Source organism: Ictalurus punctatus, unplaced genomic scaffold (genome assembly GCF_001660625.3).
Source record: "Ictalurus punctatus breed USDA103 unplaced genomic scaffold, Coco_2.0 Super-Scaffold_100046, whole genome shotgun sequence".
Lineage (NCBI taxonomy): Eukaryota > Metazoa > Chordata > Actinopteri > Siluriformes > Ictaluridae > Ictalurus > Ictalurus punctatus.
Window position 1 is genome coordinate 5,236,600 of NW_026521087.1, and position 26,504 is coordinate 5,263,103.

At 42.0% G+C, this 26,504-nt stretch overlaps 1 protein-coding gene and 2 non-coding genes across 17 annotated transcripts in view; 2 read left to right on the plus strand and 1 right to left on the minus strand.

Moving 5' to 3' along the window:
- LOC124627540 (NACHT, LRR and PYD domains-containing protein 3) overlaps positions 1 to 26,504 on the minus strand; it is a 285,770-nt gene that overhangs the window by 104,249 nt on the left and 155,017 nt on the right. The gene's annotated exons all lie outside the window — the stretch shown is intronic.
- Positions 21,594 to 21,675, plus strand: trnal-uag (transfer RNA leucine (anticodon UAG)). Its single transcript has one exon. It is a non-coding gene; the product is annotated as a tRNA-Leu (tRNA).
- Positions 22,184 to 22,265, plus strand: trnas-gcu (transfer RNA serine (anticodon GCU)). Its single transcript has one exon. It is a non-coding gene; the product is annotated as a tRNA-Ser (tRNA).

Consider the following 26,504-nt stretch of genomic DNA (forward strand, 5'->3'; position numbering starts at 1 on the left):
GACTTCAGTTTTGTTGTATATTTTCACCTTTAAACACTGGGCAATTGAAATGTAATGTTGTTAGGCAAAAACAGATTTCTGCTTGCTTTTTCTGTTTATTTTGAGAAATTCATGTAATTTCAAGTTCTGCTGACACCCGAGTCTGCTGACACGCACAGCCAAGCTCCGCCCATGCCCAAGGTTCACCTGGTAACCTCAGAGCCTCAGCTTCCCTGTTCAGCTGCGGTCGTCGCTCAGCCTCCCTGTTCAGCTGCGGTCGTCGCTCAGCCTCCCTACGCCGCCAAGAACACCGGGCAGTTTCCTGGCTCTGTTTGGGACATTCAGCCCAGGGGGCCGGGGCCGCCAATGAAGTGGGATGAGTCATGGCACTCGGGGTGTGGCGGGGGTTCTGTCACGATTCCCCCTTAAAGCAGCGTGCTCTAAGCGTGAATGTGCGAGCACCTGCTTTTCCGTTGTTGACTGTAATGACATCTGGACACGTGTGTTTTGTTTATGTTTCTGTCTCCTCCCTGTTCTGTCATTGGCTGGGATTTCACGTGGGTCTGAATTGCTCTCAGCTGCTAGCGGTTTAGACGCTGATCATGTCCGCATATATACTGCGCGCCTCCCAGCACACAACGCGGAAGATTAAATGTTTAGAGTTAGTTTAGCTCGTATCATAGTCATAGTCACGGTCCATGTTTAGAGTTAGTTCGCGCTGGATTATCCGCTCCCAGTCCCTCCTCATAGTTCGTTTCTTGTTTTGTTTATCGACCCTGTTTTCCGTGACCACGACCTAGATTCCTGCCTTGCCCCGTGTATGCCTGTTTGCCAATCGCCTGACCTCTTGCATGTTTATGGATTACGTTTTGGATTACGTTTAGGATTTGTCTGCCTGTCCCTCTTTCAAATAAACAACTGTTCATCCTGCACTTGCATCCGTCCTATCTCTGCTCCGTCACGATACGTGACGGTGACCTGCTCCAATATGACATTTTTTACATAATATACTTTGCAGGTTTCTGATGTAAAATGATACGAAATAGGATTGTTTACATTAAAATCCATTATATGATGATAATGTATGATAAAGGGGAAAATGTGAGAAGTCGTCTAGAAAGTCACTTTTCCTCAAAAGTGCTCTGACAAAGCGTGTTTTCATTCCTTCTGTGTGTGCAGACACACGGGGGCGCTACACTGGCGTAAATCACTATACAGTGAGTTTCACGCCGCTGGGAGCAAGGGAAAATAGTTTTTCTAACAAATTCAGTATCATATGTTTCACATGTTCATGATTTAATATGATTCTTTGACATGTTTCTGACTCAATATTAGATGTTTAACTTGTTTACATAAAGCCCACCCCATTTCTCCAAAAGATGTTTTTTTATCATTATTTTGTTTAATTAAGTTATTTTTATTTTTGCTCATGCAGTATAAAAGAACAAAGTAATGGTACTTCAAAAAAAAAGTAAATTGTTATTATATCAACAACAAAAAATCAAATGTAACAGATGTGCATTGTAAAGGTTTCAGCTCTACTCAGTGAAAATGGAGGGGACATAACAGGTCTTAATACAGATTATAACCCAGATCCAAGTCTAATCAACACTTACATCTAACCACAAAGTTACGTTGATGCTGACGTGAGGAACAGATGCAGGAGTAACAGAAGTGGGTGGGCTTGTCGTAGTGCATGGTCTTCTTATAGGAGATCCTCACGGGGGTTGGTCCTATAGGAGATAGCCTCCTCACGGGGGTCGGTCCTCTTATAGGAGATAGCCTCCTCACGGGGGTCGGTCCTCTTATAGGAGATAGCCTCCTCACGGGGGTCGGTCCTCTTATAGGAGATAGCCTCCTCACGGGGGTCGGTCCTCTTATAGGAGATAGCCTCCTCACGGGGGTCGGTCCTCTTATAGGAGATAGCCTCCTCACGGGGGTCGGTCCTCTTATAGGAGATAGCCTCCTCACGGGGGTCGGTCCTCTTATAGGAGATAGCCTCCTCACGGGGGTCGGTCCTCTTATAGGAGATAGCCTCCTCACGGGGGTCGGTCCTCTTATAGGAGATAGCCTCCTCACGGGGGTCGGTCCTCTTATAGGAGATAGCCTCCTCACGGGGGTCGGTCCTCTTATAGGAGATGTTCTTCTTAAAAGGGATGAGAATCTCAAAAAGGGGATGGGCTTCTAAAAGGGGGTGTGATTCTCAAAGGGGATGGGCTTATTACAGGAAAGGGTGTGATTCGTAGAGCAGATAGGCCTGGTAAAGGGGACGGGCTTCTCGAAGGACTTCTAAAAGGCACCTCATGCTCATCACCACCATTTTGCTCCTCCTCATGCTGGTCAGGCATGTGGACGTCATCCTCGTAGTCACTCTCCACGGTGTTGTAGTACAACTCGTCGGCAGCAAACGGCGGATCAAGAGATGTATCCTCCCTCCGTGTTCCTGTATCAAAAGAGATGAAGAGACAGTGAGACACATCTGCACGTCTCGTAAAAGGAACCAGAAAATCCTCCCTCTAAACTGTCCTTTTCACAAAACGTATTTACACAAGTTAATGGTAAATTACTGTCATCTTCCTATAACGGTGCATACATCCTCAGTATCTCCGTTATAGCTGCATGTAGAGGTGTTCGATACGGGTGTCACAGTGTCACGACTTCACCGTTAGTCACGGCATATAATCACACACTTACCTCACTGCTCACTTTCCCCCTTGCCAACAAACAGAATAAAACACATTTCTGTCTATTACTGTTTTTTTCTGATCTCTAACGGTTCTTATCCCTTTTATGTCCATCTGTGGCTCCCCAAAAACTCTTCCCACCCTCTTTCTCCTAAATCACACAACTCCTAACTTCATCACACATCGACGGCTATGAAGAACAAATCATCGCTGACCAGAATTAAACCAAACTACTTTATATTTTGCCTAAGCAGCACTGCACACTGGTCAGATTTATGATTATTTATTTATTTATTGCTCAGTCAGCTGCATTTCCTCACAGCAGCTCTCTCTCTCTCTCTCTCTCTCTCTCTCTCTCTCTCTCTCTCTCTCTCTCTCTCAGCTTATAACACCTTTAATAATACTTTTCGTTCTCAAAAATATCTTAGAAACAAGAACAATTAGGAGATTTTATTTGCTTTAGATAAATACACGTCAATATGTGCAAAGACATTTTTCTTTCCTATTAGTTGTGCAGCAGTTGCTGAACCACACAGATGAAGAACTAGATAATAAGCTAGGACACATTTCATATATATATATATATATATATATATATATATATATATATATATATATATATATATATATATATAGCTGAACCAGGTCTCCGAGTTCGATAGCTATCCCCTCCCCCGAGTAGATGACCTCGTGGAGCGACTGGGGAGGGCCTGGTTCATATCTACCTTGAACCTAACGAAAGGCTACTGGCAAGTCACGCTGGCACCAGACGCAAGGCTGAAGACGGCCTTCAGCATGGCCACCGGTCACTGGCAGTGCCGGGTTCTCCCCTTCGGGCTACACGGGGCGCCCGCAACGTTCCAAAGGCTGATGGACATTGTCCTGCGACCCCACCGTATGTTCGCAGCCGCCTACCTAGACGACGTAGTTATCCACTCCCCCACTTGGTCGGACTACCTGTTCCACCTGGGGGAGGTTCTGAAGGAACTCCGGAAGGCCGGGCTGACAGCCAACCCCAAGAAATGCCACCTAGGCCTGACCGAGGCAAAGTACCTGGGCTACCGTATTGGCCGGGGTATGCTGAAGCCACAGGCGAAGAAAATCGAGGCCAGCTGGAAAGGGTGAAATGGTCTGCGGAGGCAGAGCAGGCGTTCCAAGCCCTAAAGGAGGCCCTCATCAGTGCCCCAGTGCTACGCAACCCAGACTTAGGCCTCCCATTCACCGTACACACAGATGCCTCCGAGACCGGGCTGGGTGCTGTTCTCTCGCAGACCTTCGACGGAGAGGAACACCCGGTCCTTTATATCAGTCGAAAGTTGTCCCCAGCTGAGAGGAAGTATGCGGCCGTGGTAAGAGAAGCCCTGGCGATAAAGTGGGCCATCGAAGAGCTGCGATACTACCTGGCTGGTCGGCACTTCGTCCTGGTGACAGACCACGCCCCACTGCAGTGGATGGCCAAGGCCAATGACACGAACGCCAGGGTAACCCGATGGTTCCTCTCATTGCAGGATTTCTCTTTTCAGGTCCAGCACCGGGCAGGGACCCACCATGGGAATGCAGATGGCTTCTCGCGACGGAATGCACTGTGGGCCCGACACACGACGGCAGTGGGCTCGCAGCTGGGGGGGTACTGTGGCGACAGGCCGGCGGCCGGCACACAGGAAACAAAGATCGCTCCTCCCGCGGTGACGCGGAAGAGACAGTTCCACTTCAGCAGAAAACGGCGGGGCGGGGCCGCCGACACACTCACGGCTCATGAATGGTGCACCGCGTGGAAGAATTCCACCATCCAGCAAGCGAGGGGAGAGTATAAAAGGACGATATTCCACTCGAAAAGGGAGAGAAGTGTCTCCGAGCATGAGCGCGGATCTCTGGCGTGTTTTATGCAATTTTGCCGACGCGCGCATGTCTGCTAATCACTGTTGTGTGTTTTTTCCTGGTTTCAGGTGACTCCGACTCGAGTGATGGCTCCGCCCCCCCTTGACTGTAACCGACGACGGCTGAGACCCTCACCACCCGATCGCACTTCAACCCACACACACACAAACGCACACATACCCGCAGTCCCCTCACCGATAGCCTTAAATAAAGATCACATAACACTGAAACGCCCTCCTGTGTGTCTGTGCTCCGCCCACCGCTGGCTAAATTCCCTACATAATTTTATTTATTTTTTAATATCTTTTATTGTCCAGTCATTGATGTGTTGATGGCCAAATATAGACTATACGACTAAATATAGAATATATCTTTACTACCATAATCATCACTATTGGTTTAGGAATATAAAATTCAATTAAGTAATGTTAGTTACACTATCAGTGCACACCTGGGGACCCGGGGAAGAATAGGTCGCTAGCATCCTCTTGCTGATCGTAAAAGGCAGCAAATGAGGCGACTTATTTGCCGTAAGTTGCAACCCGTGTTTGGAGAGGACGAGAACCTGATATTTGAGGAACGTGCATGCTGTGGCTGACTCAGATCCAACACAATTCTTTGGCTTCGAATTCACATAGACGGGAGGTTGGAAGTACCCCCTCCAACAAATCGTCTAGTCAAGATGTACCAGAAAGGGCTCAGGCTTAGGGTCTTAATTGAGTAGAATGAATATTTTGTTCCCTTTGCTCAAGTAGATCACCCCTGTATCCTTGGTGCATATCCGGAGGATGACCACAGCTCTGTGCATCACCTTGCTGGGCTCGGAGGTGGGTGGGGAGCAGGAGTGGTGAGATTTAAAAATACAAACATGGCTAACAAAAAAACAAAACAAAACGACGGATGATAGAACAGACATTGGATGATGATTCAGGTACTGGATGTATTTACTTTCAAAAGAGTGAAAACTGGCAGAGATTTATACTGCTAGGGTCACAAACAACAGACATGCCTCTTACAAAATTGTCTCCATTTGCAATACAGAAAATCATTACAGGCATAGCAGGAGCAGTTAAAGATGTTAAAAAAGCTAGGATCCGGACAAATCCTAGTAGAATGCTCCAAGAAAAGCCATGTTGAAAACATCATGCGTGCAAATATGCTGGCAAATGTACCGATAAAGGCGTTTTATCACCCATCATTGAACAGCAGCAAAGGAGTTATATGCACTAGAGAGTGATATGACATGGATGAGACTGAAACAGCATCAGAATTCACTCAACAAGGCATGATGAATGTCAAGAGGATTGTTGTGGATAAAAATGACATGAAATAAACACGAGGGAGATTGAGTATGAGTAAAAATGTAATTTTATTGGTAATTTACAGGACGGGTGGGTGCGTAGTCTGGAGGAGAGTAAGAGGGGGAGGAAAACGGGGTGCGTCCTGGGGACATGGGGAAATCAGGGTGGGTGAAGTGAGCAGACCACTGAGAGTCGGGCGGACTGGTGGGTGAGAAGAGGGACGGATGGTCGGGGCCCGGATCGGAGAAGACAACATCATCATCCTCGGATTGGAAGCTGGAGGGGGGTTCTGGGTCTGACTGGGTAGAAGCGTCAACACGCACGTTCGTGGGGCAGATTCTGTACCGAAGAAGAGGGGGGAACCCTGGATCTCCATTCTGAGGGGGGTTGCTGCGAAGATAGTTAAGTAGCATCATGATATCAGCAGTGAGATGCACAAGCTGGTAATGAGTATTGTTGTGGATAAAAAATGTCATAAAATAAACATAAGGGAGAAGAAGGAAAAACGGGCACCTTGACACGTAGAAGCGGGATTAGGCGGACATTGACAGATTGGAATTACGAGCAATTTAAGATCAGTAATAGTCAAAAAAGTCAAAAAGAAGTGTACGAGCTAAGGAGTGCTAAAAACACACACACACACACACACACACACACTCGTACAGTCAAGGGCGGGCAAGTAGACACAACATACATACACACACACTCTCTCTTCCTCATACACACACATGAATAACTTTAATAATATCTTATAGTAATAGAGAAACTCTATAAAAAACAGAATAGTAGGATATGCAGGACAGTAGAACTGTAATGATATTAAGAAGTTGGAAGTACAGTAAACCGCTTTTCAAGTAGTATAAATATATATAAAATAAGAAATATAGTGCAAATATGAAAATAAAAATGAGAAGTACGGGGAAAAAAGGAAAATATAACTTACTCATGATTCAGATGGTGAAGATTCTCGTCTCGCAAGGAAAGCCTTAATTTTTAGAGAACCATGAAGAAAGCCAGTTATAAGGGTGGCGGCCCCCCCCTCGAGATAACGATAAGACCAAGGTCCCTCCCGGTTGTTTAGTCGTCTTGCTTACGTCATTTTTATTACCTAGGGAAATGGGAATCTTGGTTTCTGAAGACCTGGGTAAGGGAGAACCCTGGTTTTTGAAGACCTAGGTAAAAGAGAACCCTGGTTTTTGAAAACCTAGGTAAATAGAAACACTGGGTTTTTGTTTCCTGGGTTGTTGGAAATGCCTGAGTTCTGATTTTATGTGTAAAGTAAAACCCCTGGTTTCAATTCTATGGGTAAGTGAAATAGGCCTTTTCTGGAAACCTATGGGTTATCTAGTGTGTAAATACAGTATAAATACTGGAGCTTAGGCTCAGGGTATGGGGGATCACTTCTGAGAATTCTCATCGGTGTGGATCTCGTGTGGTGGAATGGAACAATAAAGCTGGACCCTTGCTTCTTCTCACTCACGGCTGGTGTATTTTTTCTATCTCCAACTGGTCTCAGAGGTAGATGTGAGTATTGGCTTCTAAGTTGAATTTTAAATGTTTTTGGGTAATAGGCTAAATTCGAGCCAACAGTATCCAGATCCAGGTCCAAACCCTGATCCAGGTCCAGTAACGGAGAGAGAGGGGACTGACGACGGGCACCGGCACCTAGACACATAGAAGCGGGATTAGGCGGATTGGAATTACGAGCAATTTAAGAGCAGTAATGGGAAAAAAGTCAAAAAGAAGTGTACGAGCTGAGGAGTGCTAAAAACACACACCCACACACACACTCGTACAGTCAAGACACAACATACATACACACACACTCTCTCTTCCTCATACACACACATGAATAACTTTAATAATATCTTATAGTAATAGAGAAACTCTATAAAAAAACAGAATAGTAGGATATGCAGGACAGTAGAACTGTAATGATATTAAGAAGTTGGAAGTACAGTAAACCGCTTTTCAAGTAGTATAAATATATATAAAATAAGAAATATAGTGCAAATATGAAAATAAATTATAAATGAGAAGTACGGGGAAAAAAGGAAAATATAACTTACTCATGATTCAGATGGTGAAGATTCTCGTCTCGCAAGGAAAGCCTTAATTTTTAGAGAACCATGAAGAAAGCCAGTTATAAGGGTGGCTGCCCCCCCCCTCGAGATAACGATAAGACCAAGGTCCCTCCCGGTTGTTTAGTCGTCTTGCTTACGTCATTTTTACTACCTAGGGAAATGGGAATCATGGTTTCTGAAGACCTGGGTAAGGGAGAACCCTGGTTTTTGAAGACCTAGGTAAAAGAGAACCCTGGTTTTTGAAAACCTAGGTAAATAGAGACACTGGGTTTTTGTTTCCTGGGTTGTTGGAAATGCCTGAGTTCTGATTTTATGTGTAAAGTAAAACCCCGGGTTTCAATTCTATGGGTAAGTGAAATAGGCCTTTTCTGGAAACCTATGGGTTATCTAGTGTGTAAATACAGTATAAATACTGGAGCTTAAGCTCAGGGTAGGGGGGATCACTTCTGAGAATTCTCATCGGTGTGGATCTCGTGTGGTGGAATGAAACAATAAAGCTGGACCCTTGCCTCTTCTCACTCACGGCTGGTGTATTTTTTCTATCTCCAACTGGTCTCAGAGGTAGATGTGAGTATTGGCTTCTAAGTTGAATTTTAAATGTTTTTGGGTAATAGGCTAAATTCGAGCCAACAGGATCATGATCAAAAAAGAAGAACAGATCATTAAGACAGGCACTTACATTATGACTTAATAAACCCCAACCCCCAGAGAGGATTCATATAGGACATATACGAGTGTACGGTCAACGTTGTCGTCTTCTTAGTAACACTCACTTCCTCCATGTTGCCCGTTGTGTCTCGCACACATTGAGAGAAAACCGCATTGATGCGTCTTCTCGTTAGAAAAAGAAAGCATACTTTTACAGTTTTAATGTGAGATCACAACAAAACCTATTTTTTACAACACGCCTTTTGAACGATGGTTCTAAAAATATGTCTATTTTAATATTTCCTTGTTACAGGATAATGTACATAATTGTAATTATATACCTGGATAAATTTTATTGGTTGTGAACTTTTTTAATGTCCTGTCCGTCTTCTTATAAACACTCCATACCACAGAGCATCACTATCAGCTGTTACATACTATCACACTTGAGTTGCATCCACGGCCATATTTCTTCAATCCTGGTGGTTTTATCGTCACAATTTTTTAAATCTATGAACGGATATTTGGAAAACATGTTAATATTAAGTTTATTATTTATTATATTTTTAAAAAGTATGTAATTTATTTATTTATTTTGACTCTTGGCTGAGGAGGAGAAAATTGTCATAATTAAGGTATAAAACGTTCTGGTGTGCTTTTATAGGAAAATGATCTACGATGGGGTGGTGTGAAACAACTGAGGCGAATCAAGCATTAAAAGGCACATTTCTGAGTAAATAGTGCCAGCAAGTGTGTGTGCTCCTGTGTCTCTATGACCAGCTGCCTTGTACTGCTCACATTATTGTGTCACTTTCTTTTCAGGATATTCTACATAACCATTAGTTGATGGAAATGCATGTTCTCTTGCCATTTCTGAAAACCAGTCAATGGAAACATATGTAGTAATTAATATTTAGAAGTTATAATCAGTCATTTTGGCAGAAGTTACCTCAAGTATGTACTCCATTCCATCCAAAACATATTACTAATGCTGTGTCACTTTGGATACTTTTAGTGCGAGTGGTGTGCTCACACTGGGAAGTTTAGTGAGATGCGTTGTACTTCTGAGACTCGGATGATGTATTAAATTTACCAAAAGAATGAAGGGTGGGCTACTGGACACTTGTTTTTCCTTTCAGTTGTGGTTTTACTGTATATGGTGCTTCCTGTGGGTGCTGTTTTGGTGCAGTTCAGTGACATGAAATATTGTGCTACTTATTTGTCATTTCTGTTCAAGATAAAAAAGTTAGGTAACGTTTCAAATTGAACACTAAGGTACTACATACTGAAGTACACACTGTATACTATCTAGGGTCGGGCTGATTTCATGATTGTGGTGCATTTAACCCTTGTAACGCTAGGCAGAGGGTTCGCCTCACACCTCCAGGGTCGGGGGTTCGTTTCCTGCCGCTGCCCTGTGTGTGCGGAGCTTGCCTGTTCTCCCCGTGCGGTGGGGGTTTCCTCCGGGTACTCCGGTTTCCTCCCCCAGTCCAAAGTCATGCATGGTAGGCTGATTGGCATGTCTAAAGTGTCTGTAGTGTATGAATGTGTGTGTGTGTGTCTGTGTGTGTGTGTGTGTGTATGTGATTGTGTCCTGCGATGGACTGGCACCCTGTCATCCACCATCCAGGTCCAGGTTCCCCGTGACCCTGTAGGATAGGTTGTCTAGAAACAACCTAGACAACCTCCTCACCTCCCCAGGGCCTGAGTTCAATCCTGAGCTTGGGTTATTGTCTGGGTCTTGAGTTTTGCATATTCTCTTGTTTTTGTGTTTGTGTGGGTTTCCTCTGGGTTCTTTGGTTTCCTCCCACTGACTGAAAACATACAAATAGGTGGGTTGGTTATAGCTAAATTGATATTAATGCATATGCACTGTACGTGTGTGCGTGGTGCCCTGTGCTGGTCTGTTATTCCGTCAAGGATGACTTCTCCCACTTCACGCACAGTGTTCCCAGGATAGGCTCCGGACCCACCTCGACCCTGATCATGATGCAGCGTTTACTGAAGATGAATGAATAAATGAATGAAGAGCAAATATAAGAAAACATGCATTTAATCATTCAAAAAAAGGTTCATCCATCTCGGGCATCAATCTCATTTTTATCATGTTTCTTTGCAGAAAATGGCTGCATTTTGCTCTTAAATGAGAAACAGGGTTGAACGCAAGAGGGTTAAGTTTTGTTATAAAAAAATTTTAAATTACAGAACATGGTTTTCTTCTTCACATGATCTTCAGGAAAGTCAGATGATACAACATCCTGTTGAACATGTGACTTGTGGTATATTGCAAATAATTAATGGGGTGAATGTGAACAATCTCACACAAACTGCTTAATGACAATAAAGTGGAATCTAATCTAATCTATTTGAACTTGGGGAGGAAATTGGAGTACTCGGAGGAAACCACTGAAGCACGGGGAGAACATGCAAACTCCACACACACAGGGTGGAAGCAGGAGTCAAACCCCCATCCCCAGAAGTGCTAGGCAAATGTGCTAACCACTGAGCCACCATACTAATAATGATTATTATAATGATTTAAAGAATAAATTAAATAGTAAAGTGTCGTTACAGTGGATTGGAACGGGTAAAAAGATTGGGAAAAAACAGGTGAGTACAGTGGTTGTTATGACTATCTTCAAAATGTTTTTACCGTCGCTTAAATATTTGTAAATGTAATCTCTGTGGTAATTAAATCTTTATTTATATAGCATTTTTCTAAACCTTATTTACAAGATACTTCATGCTAGATAAATCACAATGCTTCATGACTAAAACTGACACATGGAGCAGTAAAAGTACAGTAGGACTCAGATGGGGCAGAATGCATCAATGCTAATGCCTGACTGCTTGGTTTTTATGTTTTCTTACATTAAAAAATGTTTTTACTGAAAAATTCAGCATATATATATATATATATATATATATATATATATATATATATATATATATATATATATATATATATAGAGAGAGAGAGAGAGAGAGAGAGATAAATAGATAGATATAAAATACTATTAAATATAATACAATTCATTTCAATTCAATTCAGTTTTATTTGTATAGCGCTTTTTACAATAGACATTGTCTCAAAGCAGCTTTATAGAAATATCAACACGGTATACAGATATTAAAGGTGCGAATTTATCCCAACTGGCGACGGTGGCGAGGAAAAACTCCCTGAGATGTTTTAAGAGGAAGAAACCTTGAGAGGAACCCGACTCAGAAGGGAACCCGTCCTCATCTGGGCAACAACAGTTAGTGTGAAAAAGTTCATTATGGATTTATATGAAGTCTGTATGGCGTTAGGAGCAGCCGTAGTCCCAGCAATCTGGATTTGGAGTAGATGAGAGCTCCATCCAGAGGCAGAAAGGATCAGGATCTCTAGTATCTCCATAAATTCATGTGTGGCTTGACAGAAGGAGAGAGGGAGAGAAAAGATTATTAGGACTGTGAATTAGCATAATAGAGTCAGGCTTGAGTAAACTAATATGTTTTAAGCCTAGACTTAAACACTGAGACTGTGTCTGAGTCCCGAACACTAATAGGAAGACTGTTCCATAACTGTGGAGCTCTATAAGAGAAAGCTCTTCCCCCTGCTGTAGCCTTCACTATTCGAGGTACCGTCAAGTAGCCTGCATCTTTTGACCTAAGTAGGCGTGGCGGATCATATAAAACCAAAAGGTCGCTTAGATACTGTGGCACGAGACCACTTAGTGCTTTATAGGTTAATAATAGTATTTTATAATCAATTTTATAAACAATACTTTTAAAAAAGTTATCCAACAGCTACAGCTATCAGCAACGTGAAAAATGAACTGCCCCCTGAAACTTAAAATCTGGTTGTGCCACCTTTAGCAGCAATAACTGCAACCAAACATTTCTAATAACTGGAGATCAGACTTTCACTTACTTCTAGTACTTGGACTTACTCCTATGCTTTGGATCATTGTCTTGCAGCGCTTGACTTTCATATTATGGACTGAAGACCGAGAATCCTAATTCTCTTTTAGGATTTTCTGGTAGAGAGCAGAATTCATGTTTCCTTCAAGACCGTAGGTATAATGTACAGACATATATATATATATATATATATATATATATATATATATATATATATATATATATATATATATATATATATATATACACATACCATACTGTGCATATATACATATATATATATATATATATATATATATATATATATATATACACATACCATACTGTGCATATATACACACACCGTACTGTACATATATACACACACAGTACTGTACAAATATACACACCGTACTGTACAGATACACACACCGTACTGTACATATATACACACTGTACTGTACATATATACACACACTGTACTGTACATATATACACACAGAGTACTGTACATATATACACACAGTACTGTACATATATACACACACTGTACTGTACATATATACACACACAGTACTGTACATATATACACACAGTACTGTACATATATACACACAGTACTGTACATATACACACACAGTACTGTACATATACACACACAGTACTGTACATATATACACACATAGTACTGTACATATATACACACACCGTACTGTACATATATACACACAGTACTGTACATATATACACACAGTACTGTACATATACACACACAGTACTGTACATATATACACACATAGTACTGTACATATACACACACAATCTATACATATATACAAACACAGTACTGTACATATATACACACAATCTATACATATATACACACACAGTACTGTACATATACACACACACCGTACTGTACATATATACACACACCATGCAGTACATATATACACACACAGTACTGTACATATACACACACCGTACTGTACATATATACACACACAGTACTGTACATATATACACACCGTACTGTACATATATACACACACTGTACTGTACATATATACACACACAGTACTGTACATATATACACACACCGTACTGTACATATATACACACAGTACTGTACATATATACACACAGTACTGTACAAAAGTCACATTCAAAGAAATGCTGTAGAGCAAACATGCCTTCAACAATAATCCAATGAAATGTTTCTATATTTTTTAAACATAAGATAAAAATCAGTAAACAGTAAACAGTAAATATTTGTTGTGATGACCCTTTGCTTAAAAAATAGTAGTCTCCCATACTATTAGTGCAGTTTTATAAGGAAATGAGATGTAGGTTTTATTGAGCATCTTGCAGAACCAGTCACGGTTCTTCTGGAGACTTTGACTGTCGCACTTGTTTCTTATTTTTGCAGCAAAACCCAGCAGTCTTCATTATGTTGTTTTTTTTTTTGTCTGAAAAGTGTCTCTTACATAATATGCTGCTTTCTTTACTGACATACAAACATTTTTCTGTAACATTTAATTTTGTGCTGGGAAACTAATGTTTAGGAATCTGAAATGTTTTTTGTACTGACTGGATAATGTAGAAGACATATGAAATAAAAATGTATAACTATAGGTTTGTACTGAAAAACATGTCATGGTCTGGGGCTGCATGAGTGCTGCCGGCACTGGGGAGCTACAGTTCATTGAGGGAACCATGAATGCCAACATGTACTGTGACATACTGAAGCAGAGCATGCTCCCAGCATGTATTCCTGCATGATAACGACCCCAAACACGCCTCCAAGACGACCACTGCCTTGCTAAAGAAGCTGAGGGTGAAGGTGATGGACTGGCCAAGCATGTCTCCAGACCTAACCCCTATTGAGCATCTGTGGGGCATCCTCAAACGGAAGGTGGAGGAGCACAAGGTCTCTAATGTCCACCAGCTCCGTGATTTTGTCATGGAGGAGTGGAAGAGGACTCCAGTGGCAACCTGTGAAGCTCTGGTGAACTCCATGCCCAAGAGGGTTAAGGCAGCGCTGGAAAATAATGGTGGCCACACAAAATATTGACACTTTGGACCCAATTTGGACATTTTCACTTAGGGGTGTACTCACTTTTGTTGCCAGCGGTTTAGACATTAATGGCTGTGTGTTGAGTTATTTTGAGGGGACAGCAAATTTACACTGTTACACAAGCTGTACACTCACTACTTTACATTGTAGCAAAGTGTCATTTCTTCAGTGTTGTCACATCAAAAGATATTATCAAATAATTACAAAAATGTGAGGGGTGTACTCACTTTTGTGAGATACTGTGTGTGTGTGTGTATATATATATATATATATATATATATATATATATATATATATATATATATATATATATATATATATATATATATATAAAATTTTTAATCAGATATATGAAACAGTTTGGTTTTGTGTTTACTATCTTGGTAGGTAGAAAAGTCAGCTATTTCTATATTAAAGTTTACTAAAAGTTTAACTAAAGTTTGCTACAGTGAATAGTATAATCGTATAGAATTTAACTAAAGCAAATAAAATTTCCTAATTGTTCTTGTTTCTAAGATATTTTTGAGAACGAAAAGTATTGTTAAAGTTGTTATAAGCTGAGAGAGAGAGAGAGAGCGAGAGAGAGAGAGAGAGAGAGAGAGAGAGAGAGAGCTGCTGTGAGGAAATGCAGCTGACTGAGCAATAAATAAATAAATAATCATAAATGTGACCAGTGTGCAGTGCTGCTTAGGCAAAATATAAAGTAGTTTGGTTTAATTCTGGTCAGCGATGATTTGTTCTTCATAGCCGTCGATGTGTGATGAAGTTAGGAGTTGTGTGATTTAGGAGAAAGAGGGTGGGAAGAGTTTTTGGGGAGCCACAGATGGACATAAAAGGGATAAGAACCGTTAGAGATCAGAAAAAAACAGTAATAGACAGAAATGTGTTTTATTCTGTTTGTTGGCAAGGGGGAAAGTGAGCAGTGAGGTAAGTGTGTGATTATATGCCGTGACTAACGGTGAAGTCGTGACACTGTAACACCCGTATCGAACACCTCTACATGCAGCTAGAACGGAGATACTGAGGATGTATGCACCGTTATAGGAAGATGACAGTAATTTACCATTAACTTGTGTAAATACGTTTTGTGAAAAGGACAGTTTAGAGGGAGGATTTTCTGGTTCCTTTTACGAGACGTGCAGATGTGTCTCACTGTCTCTTCATCTCTTTTGATACAGGAACACGGAGGGAGGATACATCTTCTGATCCGCCGTTTGCTGCCGACGAGCTGTACTACAACACCGTGGAGAGTGACTACGAGGATGACGTCCACATGCCTGACCAGCATGAGGAGGAGCAAAATGGTGGTGATGAGCATGAGGTGCCTTTTAGAAGTCCTTCGAGAAGCCCGTCCCCTTTACCAGGCCTATCTACTCTAAGAATCACACCCTATACTGTAATAAGCCCATCCCCTTTGAGAATCACACCCCCTTTTAGAAGCCCATCCCCTTTTTGAGATTCTCATCCCTTTTAAGAAGAACATCTCCTACAAGAAGACCAACCCCCGTGAGGAGGCTATCTCCTATAAGAAGACCAACCCCCGTGAGGAGGCTATCTCCTATAAGACCAACCCCTGTGAGGAGGCTATCTCCTATAAGACCAACCCCCGTGAGGAGGCTATCTCCTATAAGACCAACCCCCGTGAGGAGGCTATCTCCTATAAGACCAACCCCCGTAAGGAGGCTATCTCCTATAAGACCAACCCCCGTGAGGAGGCTATCTCCTATAAGACCAACCCCCGTGAGGAGGCTATCTCCTATAAGACCAACCCCCGTGAGGAGGCTATCTCCTTTAAGAAGACCATGCACTGCGACGAGCCCACCCACTTCTGTTACTCCTGCATCTGTTCCTCACGTCAGTGTCAACGTAACTTTGTGGTTAGATGTAAGTGTTGATTAGACTTAGATCTGGGTTATAATCTGTATTAAGACCTGTTATGTCCCCTCCATTTTCACTGAGTAGAGCTGAAACCTTTACAATGCACATCTGTTACATTTGATTTTTTGTTGTTGATATAATAACCATTTACTTTTTTTTTGAAGTACCATTACTTTGTTCTTTTATACTGCATGAGCAAAAATAAAAATAACTTAATTAAATAAAATAATAATAAAAAAACATCTTTTGGAGAAATGGGGTGGGCTTTATGTAAACAAGTTAAACATCTAATATTGAGTCAGAAACATGTCAAAGAATCATATTAAATCATGAACATGTGAAACATATGATACTGAATTTGTTAGAAAAACTATTTTCCCTTGCTCCCAGCGGCGTGAAACTCACTGTATAGTGATTTAAGCCAGTGTAGCGCCCCCGTGTGTCTGCACACACAGGAGGAATGAAAACACGCTTTGTCAGAGCACTTTTGAGGAAAAGTGACTTTCTAGACTTCTTCTCACATTTTCCCCTTTATCATACATTATCATCATATAATGGATTTTAATGTAAACAATCCTATTTCGTATCATTTTACATCAGAAACCTGCAAAGTATATTATGTACAAAATGTCATATTGGAGCAGGTCACCGTCACGTATCGTGACGGAGCAGAGATAGGACGGATGCAAGTGCAGGATGAACAGTTGTTTATTTGAAAGAGGGACAGGCAGACAAATTCAAAACGTGATCCAAAACGTAATCCATAAACATGCAAGAGATCAGGCGATTGGCAAACAAGCGTACACGGGGCAAGGCAGGAATCTAGGTCGTGGTCACGGAAAACAGGGTCGATAAACAAAACAAGAAACGAACTATGACGAGGGACTGGAAGCGGATAATCCAGCGCGAACTAACTCTAAACATGGACCGTGACTATGACTATGATACGAGCTAAACTAACTCTAAACATTTAATCTTCCGCGTTGTGTGCTGGGAGGCGCGCAGTATATATGCGGACATGATCAGCGTCTAAACCGCTAGCAGCTGAGAGCAATTCAAACCCACGTGAAATCCCAGCCAATGACAGAACAGGGAGGAGACAGAAACATAAACAAAACACACGTGTCCAGATGTCATTACAGTCAACAACGGAAAAGCAGGTGCTCGCACATTCACGCTTAGAGCACGCTGCTTCAAGGGGGAATCGTGACAGAACCCCCCTCCCGAGTGCCATGAGTCATCCCACTTCATTGGCGGCCCCGGCCCCCTGGGCTGAATGTCCCAAACAGAGCCAGGAAACTGCCCGGTGTTCTTGACGGCGTAGGGAGGCTGAGCGACGACCGCAGCTGAACAGGGAGGCTGAGCGACGACCGCAGCTGAACAGGGAAGCTGAGGCTCTGAGGTTACCAGGTGAACCTTGGGCATGGGCGGAGCTTGGCTGTGCGTGTCAGCAGACTCGGGTGTCAGCAGAACTTGAAATTACATGAATTTCTCAAAATAAACAGAAAAAGCAAGCAGAAATCTGTTTTTGCCTAACAACATTACATTTCAATTGCCCAGTGTTTAAAGGTGAAAATATACAACAAAACTGAAGTCATGCTGCTTAGGTATAGAAACTGTAACATACACAACACAACACCACATGAAATCTCTCTTACAAGAAATGCATAACACCATCTCTACTTGAGCAGATTATTTTTAAGTGAATGTACTCGTGCACTGCAGGCATCAGCTCCGATGTTCATGAACAGCCTCTGAATCACCTCAAAGGTGTATTTGAAGTTTGTGGGGTAGTTTATGTTACGTGCATAAAGCAATCCCATCAAGTTGACAAATGCATTTGGTACATCACCAAGATTGCGTAGAACGACAACTTCTTCCATTACAAGGGCTACATCACCGCAGTCACACGGAATAGGGTCCATCGCGTCATCCACAACTGTACTGATTCCAACAGTCACGCCCTTGATTAACTCTTCTTCAGAATCTGTGTGCTGTATTAAAAACAAAGACAAACTTTAAAATGTGCTTTCACACATACAACCTCACAAGCTCAACGACTTAAGAACAGCATGAGTGAATCGATCTTAACTTTACTAGTCATCACACAAGATGAATTAATATCAGAAGGTGGAAAAAAAATACAGTACAACGTCCTGAAATTCATCATCTCTCATGAAAATAAAACAAGGTAAACTCCATCAATACGTGGATATCAATACTCCATATCAATACGTGGACTTCCATTATCCGAATATCTTCCAACATCTTACTTTCCTCACAGACACTTACCTCACAGATCTGTAAGAACTGAGATGGATTCTCCCGCATGGACAGTGGCAGCCCCAGCAGTACTGCAACCCTCTTCCTGTGATTTGATGCCTCAAAAGTACAAATGTTTTATATAAAAATTATGCAGGACAAGAGAAATAGCAAGAAAGGAAATGACCACAGTATTTACAAAACAAGTACACTTGAAATAAACCTACTCACATTTTTATCCAGGCGCTCCAGTATGGCACTCCTTTCTGTGATGTCTGCATGGCGCCTCGAGCGGTACAAATACAGCAGCTTTGAGGCGTGTTTGTCAAGACCCTCATAAAAGGACTTGCTCAGGTCCATCGACACAAGTCTGGTGAATTCTGCGCTGATCTTCCGTCATTACAGAACAGTTCTATCAGTGCCTAAAGTAATTCTATGAGGAAAAGAAAAGTCATTCAAAAATGTAATAAACAGTGTACACAAGCAAGATCAGGACCAGAGTAATAGATTCTCACCAAATCTCTTGAGAAATTTCATGGCCAGCGGTTCATATACATATTGATATTGTAAGCAAAGCTAATCAGGGAGCATTACAGTGGAAGCAGGAGCATCAGAAAATGAGAGGTTATTATATATATATATATATATATATATATATATATATATATATATATATATATATATATATATATATATAAATTACGTTCAAAGACTTGCATACTTAACACAAGACAGTTCGGATCATTTTACTGACTCGGATCTTTGAATCTCGTTCAGCAAAATGAACGACTCTTTTTTGCATCATTTCGTTCATTTCAGCAGAATAAAGTTAAAATGTTACATGTTAAACTCCCCAACACCTCTGGTACTTACGCAAACATTGATCACATTTGGAATAAAAAATAAACTATAGGCTAATGCAACCGAGGCCGAATTATGAGAAACAGAAATGATTGATTAATTGCTTAGCATTAGCAGTCTGTTAGTTCACCTCCCGATCCGAGTCGTTCTTCTTTTGTCACGTCACATTTGATCAGTTCACGTCTCAAGTTAGTTAGACATAATATAGTACTATGAAATGTTTCTGACCCAAAATATTACGAAATATGACTGTTTACATTAAAATGCAAAAGTTGATGAAAAAGTATGATAAGGTGAAAAAAGTGACATTTTATGTCTAGAAAGTCAGTTTTCATCAAAAGTACAATAACAAAACTAGTTTGCATTCATCCTGTGTCCCCTTACACACTTGTGATCTTTATCCGCTCAAAACGCTATACAGTGAACGAGAAGGCGCTAGGAGCAAAGGAAAGTGGTTTTTCTAACAAACTCATATAATCAGTTGCCCGACCTACTCCAATTTGATTCTTTTCGCATATTTACACATAATATAGTACTATGAAATGTTTCTGACCCAAAATATTACGAAATATGATTGTTTACATTAAAATGCAAAAGTTGATGAAAAAGTATCTCTAAAGCGCCTGGACTCCACCAATCCACAGTCAGACAGATTGTGTACAAATGAAGGAAATTCACGAGCATGGTTACCCTCCCCAGGCGTGGTCAGCCAACAAAGATCACTCCAAGAGCAAGACATGTAATTGTCCACGAGGTCACAACGGATCCCAGGGTAACTTCTAAGCCACTAAAGGCCTCTCTCGCGTAGGCAAATGTCAATGTTCCTGAGTCCACCATAATGAGTACACTGAACAACAGTGGTGTGCATGGCAGGATGGCAAGGAGAAAGCCACTGCTTTCCATAAAGAACATTGCTTCCTGCATGCAGTTTGCTAAAGATCACATGGACAAGACACAAGGCTACTCGAAAAAACGTTTTGTGGACAGGTGAGACCAAACTGGAACTTTTTGGTTTAAATGAGAAGGGTTATGTTTGGGGGAAGGAAAACACCGCATTCCAGCATAAGACCCGTATCCCATTTCTGAAAAATGGTGGTGGTAGCGTTGCAGTTTGGGCCTGTTTCGCTGCATCTGGGCCAGGACGGCTTGCCATCATTGATGGAACAATGCATTCTGAATAATACCAGCAAATTCTAAAAGAAAATGTCAGCACATCTGTCCGTAAACTGGATCTCAAGAGGAAAGTGGGCCGCGCAGCAAGACAACAACCCTAAGCACACAAGTCGTTCTACCAAAGGATGGTTAAAGAAGAATAAAGTCAATGTTTTGGAATGGCCAAGTCAAGGTCCTGACCTTGATCCAGTAGAAATGCTGCGGAAGGACCTGAAGCAAGCAGCTCATGTGAGGAAACCCACCCACATCCTAGAGATGAAACTGTACTGTAATGAGGGATGGGCTAAAATTCCTCCAAGCTGACGTGCAGGACTGTTCAACAGTTACCGGAAACGTTTGTTCGCAGTGGTTGCTGCACACCGAGGTCACACCAGATACTGAAAGCAAAGGTTCACATACTTTTGCCACTCACAGGTATGCAATACTGGATCATTTTCATCAATAAATGACTGCCCATCTGTAATGTTTTTGTCTGGTTTCTGTAATTAGGTTCTCTTTATCTACTTTTGATACTTGTGTGAAAATCTTACGATGTTTTAGGTCCCGGTAATGAAGATGTATAGAAAGCTCTAAAGGGTTCACAAACTTTCAAGCACCACCGTAAGTGGGATGTAAGGTCATGGCAGAAGAGCTCTTCCGCAAACACTACTGATGGGACCGTGGAGCATGGGGTCTTAAGCCTAGACGAATCGCGTCCAAAAGACCAGGCCTTAGCTCTGTCTTCAGCTGGAAATGGTTAGATGTCTCCGCCAGAGCCGGTTAAGCGAAAGGCACTTGAGTCTCACAACAGCCCATTTGTCGCGCCCATGCCAGATTTCTTGTTGTCCGGCGGAATGACCCGGTCACCTTCTTATCACAAACGGGTTTACCACCACACCGGCCTGCGGGTAGCGTGGCCGAGTGGTCCAAGGCGCTGGATTTAGGCTCCAGTCTCTTCGGGGGCGTGGGTTCAAATCCTACCGCTGCCACGGGCGTTAGCTTACGGTGGGTGATGTCTCGTCTCCAAAGGCTTTGCGCAGGTTTTTCTCCCACGCTTTCATGCTATACACCACGTAGCATGCTGCCTCACGAACGTCGCAATTCATGCCCCCCTTTTCCACAGTCGTTGTGTATATCCAGGTAAGGATAAAAGTTACATTTCCATCCATCCATCCATCTTCTATACCGCGTAATCCTACTCAGGGTCACGGGTAAAAGTTACATTTTCCAAAGAAATTTAACTCGCTGGGACGGGCAGTCCATAGGTAGTCGGTACCTAGCCGCCCAAGGATTGGATTGCATTGCGACGGCTCGACTATGGAATTGTCCCGTTCTGTGAGACCTTTGGGCCGTCTCGCCGCATCGTCACCCTTCAGTTTATATGACGGCACAGCTCATACCCCAAGACTTGAATCAAATCTATTTGAGAAGCAGTCATCTAGTCGGCGAACACGAAACCCTCATTTGCATAGTTTTCGTTAAAAGGACTGGGCCTCGGACGAGGTGGCCGAGAGGTTAAGGCGATGGACTGCTAATCCGTTGTGCTCTGCACGCGTGGGTTCGAATCCCATCCTCGTCGCAAGCTTCTCACTTTGCCTCCTCTTTCCAGCAATGTCTGGCTTTGTTGCAGTCTGTCTCACACCTACAAGGCCTACAACCGGGAAGCTTTGTACAGGTCCCTGAGCTGGCACTAGAGAGGGTGGAGAAATGTGAAGAGCTAGCACTGTGGCTATGTGTTTTGCGACCGTGAGCTGTGTTTCAATGCTTTTTGGCCACAGCTGCTGTAAGGCTCTTGCGTCTCTGGAGGTCCGTCAACGCAGAACGCATTCCGCAGTCCAGACGACAGGGGCAAAGAACCTGCACCGAAATCTCTTTTTTGCTCCGCACACCGGGATGTAATTTCATACGCGTGTGCTATGTCAGCAAGAGGTAAAGGTGATGAGCTGCCAATCCGCTGTGCACAGCCCATGTGGGTTTGGACCCTATTTTTCTTGTAAAGACCTTGCTTGAGCACATTCTGTAAAGGAAGCGTGCATGGTGCAGACACTGTTGGCGTCTGCATGAGCAGTTAGTCTGAAGGGGAAATTAGGGTCAGGTGTTTTCAATCAACGGGATGACCATCAGGTGTGAGTGAGCACCCTGTCTTATTTGAAGAAGTGCATGGACTCCACCAATTCACAGTCAGACTGATTGTGTAGAAATGAAGGAAAATCAATCAATAAATCAGTCAGTCAATCAGTCAGTCAGTCAGATGTTTGCTTATACTATTTAAATAGGCCCCATTTGGTGGCATCCTGACGGGATGGGGAGTAACACCCATATCAAAAATAAAAAGGAGGCAATATCCCGGTACAAGCATCGAAGACGGGACTAGATATGTAAAAACAAGGTTCCCGAAAGAGGTGACGTCGCTCCCATACAGCACCAAGCTGGAAACTGCAGAAGGACCTCAGTACTTCCGGGTAATGCACAGCCAGCAGGTGAAGACATGTCGGCTGTGTTTGAGCCCGGACCATCTGGTCAAGGACTGCCCCAGCTTCACGTGCTACAAGTGCGAGGAGAGGGGACACTTCGCAAGAGACTGCAAAACGGTGAAGTGCCCGGACTGCGACAGACACCTAAACAAGTGTGAGTGTTGGATGGAGAGCGAGGAGCGAAACAAGGAACAGGTGAACGGACAGAAACAAGGAGGAGACGATGAGAGGGAACAGGAGGAGCGGGTCGGAGAGACGCGGATCGAGGATGCAGCTGAAGACACGGAGCACGGTGAGTAGATGGATGAGGACGACAGACAAAATGTACAGCAGGAACGACAGGCAGCAACCTGGACACCAATCGACATCACCGGAACCCTGGAAAACGCGCTGGATGGAACAGAACAAGAAGAGGAAGGAAGGAACAAGCAAAGTGTTCAAAATGAAAGCGAGGAGGAGGAAGAAATAGATGACAAAATACCCAAGACAACAAAAAGGAGGCGATCAATAAAGGTTTTTCCGAACTTGATAACTACCAGAAAAAAAGTGATCAAAAAAGACGGTTTCAAGCATGGGAACAGATACGAGTGTCTGAAGGACTTGGAGGGGATGGACTAAAATGACCGGTATGATGTACATTTTTCTTTGCTGCATGGTTTTAAGAATAGTAACATTTAATGCGAGAGGGCTTTTAAACATAAGCAAATTTGAGAAAGTTAAAGAAATGTGTAAATCAGAAAACATAATTGTATTACAAGAAACCAATTGGAGGGACGATTTTATAAGTGAAGTGAGGAAAAGATGTGATGGAGAAATTTTCTACAGCAATGGTGATGATAAATTTGGTAGAGGGGTAGCAATACTGATAAAAAAAGGTAGAGACATAAAATGTAAAATAATGTTTAAAGACACGGTTGGGAAATGCATGGCGGTTGAAATAGAGTATGAGGAGAGGAAAGTGGTGGTGGTAAATGTGCATGCACCAACACGGGAACAGGAGAAGACGGAGTATTTAAAATTTTTAAGGGAATTTGTAAAAAAGCACAGCAAGATTATAATAATAGGGGATTTTAATACGGTTTTTAACAAATTGGATATGGCTGAAGGGATGGTTTTTAAAACGGATACAGGGAGAAAGGAGTTAAAATTATTAATGGAAGACAACAACATGATAGACATTTGGAGAGAGAGAAACGAAAAGAAGAAAGAATACTCAAGAAGGCAGATGGTCGGGAATTTTATGTGTAGAACCTGAATCGATTTTATCCTATGCACTAGAAACATAGAAGGTTTTATGGAAGGGATAAGGTACGAGGAAACAAGCTTAAGCGACCATAAGCCCCTGTTCTTGCGCGTAGACTGGAGCGTAGTTAAAAGAGGACCAGGAGTATGGGTTTTAAATACAGGAATTTTAAAAAATGAAGACTATATTGTAAAAATAAAAGAGATAATTGAAAAAGAAAAAGAAAACGGGATCTTCACGGAAGACAAAAGAATATGGTGGGAAAACGTAAAATATGAGGTCAAGAAATTCACAATAAAATATTGCACGCGAATACAGAAAAACAAAAAAGATAAGAAAAGAGAAATAAGGGAACTGTGGGAAAAAGAACTAAATAAGAAGGAAAAAAATATACAAAAATTAAAAGCGATAGAAGAAGAAATGCGAGAAATAGAAGAAAAAAGATATCAAGGTGCAAGGCTACGAAGCAAGGCAAGGTTTTTGGTAGAGGGCGAAAAATGCACAAAATTCTTTTTTGACCTAGAAAAAAGCAAAGGCAAAGCCGAAACAATAAAAGCGATTAAAGGGGAGAACGGGGAAACGGTGGAAAAAACTGAGCAAATCTTGGAAGAAGTCAAAGCATTTTATGAAAAACTCTTTAGCGCAGAGGGGGTAGGTGAAGAAGAGAAGGGGTTTTTACTGAACCAAATAGAAGCAAGGGTAGGAGAGGAGAGGAAAAAACAATGTGACCAGGAAATAAGGGAGGAGGAGATAGAGAAAGCCATAGTTCAATTAAATAGAAGGAAAAGCCCGGGGATAGATGGTCTGGGGGGTGAATTTTACATTGTTTTTAAGGATGTTTTAACCAGCGTCCTGAAAAAAGTGTACGATGAGATTTTTAAGAATAGAGAGATGAACCAGAGAATGGGAATGGGGCTGATTAAACTGATATACAAAAGAAAAGGGGAGAGAGTAGACCTAAGAAACTACAGGCCAATTACAATGCTCAACACAGATCTAAAGATTCTAGCAAAAATTTTAGCAAACAGACTAAGGGAAGTAATGCCAACTATAATCAGAACAAATCAGGTATATGGGGTGAAGGGGAAAGACATAGCGGATACAACGCTAGGCATACAGGAAACAATCAGATACATGAAAACGAAACGCAAGGAGGGATATGCGATTAGTCTGGACTTCGAGAAAGCCTTTGACAGGGTGAATCACGGGTATTTATTTGGAATTTTAGAAAGATTTGGGTTTGGTGAAAATTTTATTGAATGGATTAAAATTTTATACAGGGGAGGGATAACTAGAATAAAGTGTAATGGTTTTTTAACAGAGTGTTTTAAAATAAAAAGATCCATACGACAGGGGTGCCCTTTATCAGCTATATTCACCTATATCTGCTATATTCACTAATTTCAGAGCCGCTGGGCATAGCAATAAAACAAGAGGGTGAAATAAAAGGAATCGGGGTAGAGGGAGGTAAAGGAAAAGAAAATATATTTGAATACGCAGACGACACGACGCTAATAATAAAAGAAAAGGAAAGCGTCAAGAAGGCTATGGATATTGTACAAATGTTTTGCAAGGGCTCAGGGGGCAAGATAAACCTAGATAAAACAGTATACATGAGATTTGGAGGCGCAATAGATTTAATGGATTATTTTGCTTTTAAGGAAATGAACGAAATAAAGATCTTGGGGATTTTAATCGGGAAGGATGATAGCAAGGCAGGGGAAACCATGTGGGAGGAGGTTTTAGGGAACATCGGAAGAAAATTGGCCTTCTGGAGGCTGAGGACTCTCAGTTTAAAAGGCAAAGTCTTAATCCTAAATGTGTTGATGGCGTCCAAACTCTGGTATACCCTGTACGTGTCATCCATGCCTTTGTGGGCACAACAAAGGCTAAAAAAATGCTTTTTAGACTTTTTATGGGACAAAAAACCACCGAGGATTGCATACAGCACCTTGATAGGGGCCGTAGAAAGGGGGGGTCTAGGACTAGTAGATGTGGAACAAAAGAAAAACAGCCTAAGAGTGAAAATAATAAAAAAGTATATAGATGACGCGAATAATCCACCGTGGAAAGAAACAATGGGATATTTTATAAATAAATG